This window comes from Onychostoma macrolepis, chromosome 19 (genome assembly GCF_012432095.1).
Source record: "Onychostoma macrolepis isolate SWU-2019 chromosome 19, ASM1243209v1, whole genome shotgun sequence".
NCBI lineage: Eukaryota > Metazoa > Chordata > Actinopteri > Cypriniformes > Cyprinidae > Onychostoma > Onychostoma macrolepis.
In genome coordinates this window covers 8,690,324-8,695,568 of record NC_081173.1, presented here as the reverse complement: position 1 = coordinate 8,695,568, position 5,245 = coordinate 8,690,324, and positions in this window count along the sequence as shown.

The following is a 5,245-nucleotide window of genomic DNA, read 5'->3' as shown; positions in this document are numbered from 1 at the left end:
AGACAGTAATGTCAAGGTCAACACTGCAAAACTACTTTAAGCTGTTTTACTGTACTTTTTTTCTCCACCCAGAATGTTATCTGAAGAAACAAAAAAGAAAAAAAAGTGGTGTTTGGCAGCCACATTGTCAGGGTGTTGTAACACTTTCAAGGCAATTCTGCAATTCAAATTGTTTCAATATTTCAAGGACCCTGAGCACAACTGGCACAGGATGTTCCAAGCCAAGGTTTAAGTATCCTGCTTGAAAGCAGTAAGGCAATGTCCGCTCACATAGTTCATCTGGTTATTTGCATGCCAGATCATACTGCATTTGAGTATAATTGTGAGGTTTTAAGGAGTTATGTCAGATCTCTCTCATATGTTGTGCCATGGCATTCGCTGCATGTAGCTGGTTGTGTCACTGTAGTTAATTACGTTCAGAGCTCTCTGCAGTGACCATAGTAACAATCTCCACGGTCAGTAGACTCACCGCCTGTCTCTAGAACAAGCCAACACGCCTGAGAAAAGAGAGAGAGGGGGCGAGTCTGTCAGTCAAAGCAGGAGACGAGAAAGATCCTATCAGCTCGAGAGAAAGGACACTGACCGATAAACAGGAAGTGAGATGGATGGCTGCAGGGAAACATAATCACCATGAGCTAATGAAGGGAGATAAACCAAACAACCAGCAGTCAACCAAAGACAGACAGAGAGATTTAAAGGCTAAAAAAAGGGCAAGATTGTTGATTATGTGTTACCCAACCTGACAAGTCTGAGTCAGGGAAGGACGGTGAAATGGACCAAGAGAGACAATAGCCTGATCCTGACAGTGACGAATCTGGAAGATGGATACTTAAGAAACAGATAAGACAACAGTGCAGAGAAAGGTATGAGATGGAGTGTTGTAGCAGAAAGTGATGAGGAGGGGGTGGACAGTGTGTCCTGGGTAAGACTTCATAGATCTGGCAGAAAATGTTGAAATTTCTCTCGCTTGAGGCTCAACCAAAGTGAATCACCCTCCCTTCCTCACTTTGTCTCGCTTGCACTCATGTCTGTCAGTGCAGGGGTTAATGAAGTGTATCGTTCTCATTTTTGGAAACCAAGATGGCCAAAATCATACTGGATGTTATCAAGTGCACTCATTCAATCCCACAATGCACTGTAATAACTAGTGTACAACCAATGTACACTCAATGGCTTGAGAATACCCATAATGCACTGTGAGGGTCATGTCGAATGAATTCCCACGACTTGCCAGAAGGTGGCGCCTGGAGCTGAGTCATCCACATCAATCCATTTTCCAAACCGCTTGTCCAATATGGGTACAGTGTAATATCATACAGGTTAACATTTCTTGTTAACGGATTATTAAATATCTTAACTGAGGTCTATACATGCTAGTTTCCATGACAGAGTTCAAAATAAATCTTTTCATTACTACTGGAGCTGCCAGTTTGCTTAGTTTTCTTATGATTATTAAACAGCAAGCACAAACTATTAAAAAAGTGGTAGCCTTTCCACACTTAGGGCCTGTTTACACCTGGTCATTTCATCCATTTTCTCCGATCGCATAGCTATCCAATCGTGAAAAAACCTGGTGTAAACTCCCTCTGAAATGCTTTCGAGATGGATTTAAATCCGATCGCTCAAACCACTTCAGGAGATGTTTTGGGACGCAATCCAGATGAAACTGGACAAGTGTAAATGCATCTGGTTGTTGAAACCGCATATGTAAATTTTACTCTTCCCAAAATGTTAAAATAATAAACGTGTGAGAGTGTGTTATAGTCATATATGACAGCGATAATGCAACACACATCGGCACACACATTTTTGTATTGTTTATTCTGTGGTATATCATGATTATTTAACTGCTCTCAATCAAGACTGAGCGTCCCCAAACTCAAATCGTAAATATCAAACATGTTTGATATAGTGTGCGGGTTCAAAGGATTATAAGGTTAAAATTGGTTGAAACTGTCTTCATGTCGGTGGTCTCCCATGGTTTTAAAGTGCCCATATTATGGGTTATGAAAGGTTCATATTTTGGTTTTGGGAGTCCCCAACGACAGGTTGACATGCATGCAAGGTCAAAAAACACTTTCATTGTCTTATAATATGCATTTATTTTTACCTTATTTGCTCAACGACTCCCAAACAATTCTCTCAACAAGTTATTTTTCCAAACCCCTCCTTTGCATCAATTGAGTATTTTTCACACACTCATTGAGTATTAATTTGAGCCCGAGTCTGACGAGGAAGTGTTCAGAGTTGCTGATGAACGAGAAAGTCAATTGCAAACACGACTGGAGCCAGGACCTTTCTCAATGGTTAGTGTCAATATTGTTTATGGCACTTTGATGTACATGCGTCACAGTCAGATTACTTGATGAATTTTTTAGGTGCATGTTGACGTCAACATGAAACAGCTTGGGATTTGTTTTAAAAAACGACTCGTTTAAATGACTCTGAGTCGACTCTTTCTTTTGAGAGACAATAACTTTATACACTGTGCACTTTCAGATTTAAAACTTTGCAGGATGTTTTCATTCACTTAGAGCTGTGTTACACACTGCATAAAAGGTAATTTTCAAAAAAATCAATAACAGGGGCACTTTAAAATCGGTTAAGTTTTAAAAATTGTCTAATGTGTCCCAGGCCTAGAGAGACATCTAAAATGTGTACTGCTGGGGTAGGAGCAGGGTTGGGAAGCATTTGAAGAGTTAAAGCATTAATTGAAGGTGTAAGCCAGGACTCTTCATCTCCATTCCTGGATGGCCAGTTACCCGTGGATTTAAATCCAATCCCAATTTAACCCACCTGTCTGTAATTTGCAAGCAATTCTGAACACATTGATTAGCTTGTTCAGGTGTGTTTGGTTAGGGTTCGAACTAAACTTACTGGCACACTAATGCTGCATTCATGCATCTCGTAATTACCGTAATTCCGAGAGGACAACACGTGACCTTTTACTCATAGCTTTCCATGTTCTCAGAGGTAGCGCCAAAATGAACCTGGTGGCAGTCACGTGGTACAACTGTCACTGGTCCAAGTCGTAACTCTCAGAACATTCCGAGGTTACAAGTTGTAATTACGAGTTCAGGTGCACGTGAGGGCTTTGGCGTTGATAGTGTTGCCACAGAAAAGAATGTCACGTGTTGTTATCTCGGAATTACAACATGGCGTGAACGCAGCTTAACCCTCCAGGATTGAACTTGAAGGTGCTCAGAATCCTCCTCCTTGTATTGGAAAATAACCAGTGGAACACTGCTTTTGTTGTTGTAATCTTGCACATGTTTCTCACAGGGCTGATTGTTACACCTTGACTTTACCAATTGGTTGGGGGAAAGGTTTTTTGGGGGGGAATTTTTGTCTATTTTGTCTACAGGACAGTAGGAAGTGACAAGAGAGAGGTTAATGGGGTAGGGAAGGACCTTGAGCAGGGACTTCAACTCAGGGTACCCAAAGGCATGGACATCTCCGGTCCTGAAGGGCCACTGTCCTGGTTTAGCTCCATCCCTAATCAGACACACCTGAAAAATCCAACCTTTCTTTTAAGGATTACTTGAAAATTACAGGCAGGTGTGTTTGATTAGAGATGGAACTAAACTCTGCAGGGCACTAGCTCTCGGTCTGATGTATATTGCACAAAAATAGGAAACATTTAGAAGTTTCAAAGTCATGAAACCAGTCATCTGATTAGTTGAATTCTACAGAAAAAAGAAAGCTGTCATGTAACTGTGACAATAATGACTACGTTTACATGTGCACGAATAAATGCGATTATTTCCAATAATCAGAATAAGGACTTAATCACATTATGATGTTTACATGTCAAGAGCAAAGCTCTTCACCTCCCGTTTACATACAATTTCCATTATTCATATTATTCACGAATTGTAGTTATTTTTTTACTCCCATTATTCACGTACCCCACTGCATAGCACAAATGATGGACTCAGAAAGATCAGGTGTGTTACTGGCCGCTGTTTTAATTTATTTACGTCTAATGCAAAACACTTTTTTATGACTGTATTCCATGCTTTTTCGGCACCATAGAAATGTGACAGCAATTCGCTTGCTTACGCTGCCGTCGCATTCTACTCAATGTTTCTGGATGAGGGTAAGGAACAGAGACTGGTGGCAGCGAGTTGTGTTTTCCCCAGAAATGCGATGCTTTCTTTCCCTCCATCGTTTCCTATGTTGCAACACGGTCTCACTCCCAACTAGTCACATATTGACGCTTGGTCAGGACCCTTTGGCGTCGCTTTTTGACGCACAAGGTACCCCTTTAGCATAATTTTTCAACGTGCAGGGTCCTCCATTGCTTTAAATAAGAAACCCTTAAGAGTCAATATGGTGACGCAAAAGGCTTATCGTCATGATTAAATTATATATTGGGCAATAATATTGCCATTATTGCATATATGTTGGGGTGTGTCACAACAGTTTTATTTATATGCACTATTTACACATTTATATGCACTATTTGCACGTAACCCAACCCCTGCCCCTAAACCTACCATTTGTCAATAAAACACAAGATATAACAGGCAGATACAACTACCGTCATAATTTATAAATATATATATTTATAAATATATTCCAAGTCTTTTGAGGCAAAACAATCGATTTGTGAAAGGAATAGACGCGATCGCCGTCTCCGTCCGCTGTAAAGTTCTTCCTGTGTGCAAATTCAAAAAATGCCGCCAGAAGCAGCGTGTCTCGTGTCCGATTGGGTCGTGCCACGGGAGTAGGCTTGTTTGAGATGAGCAAAATCTGCGCAGAACCAATTACCACGAGATGCATGCCGGTTAGAAAAGTGTCCGAGTTAAGTCCGCCTTGCTCTGATGTCACGCTGACGTGTGCCAAAAAACTCTCGAGACGGCGAGGCGGCTGTGTCGGATTGAGCAGTCGCGCGCAGTTGCTCTCCACCGACTGCGCTGACCAAAAGCATGATGGGAAAGGACTGACTGACGACACAGCTTAATGCTCATTGGTTCAGACAACCTTGATGCTGCATTCTCTTCTAAAATGTTTTATTTTTTAAATCTGATTTCATCAATTATGCATCTAAATTATGCATGAATATTTCCAAACACTATGACAGTGCGATCTCTGGGTGAGATATGTGATTGTTGCCATATTTCAATAAAAATCTAAAATACACGTTTGTATTGAAGTAGAAATGGATGACAAACACGCCTTTCATATGGAATTAAATAGCAAGCACTTTGAGTGTCTTGTTCATCATATTGATATTCATATA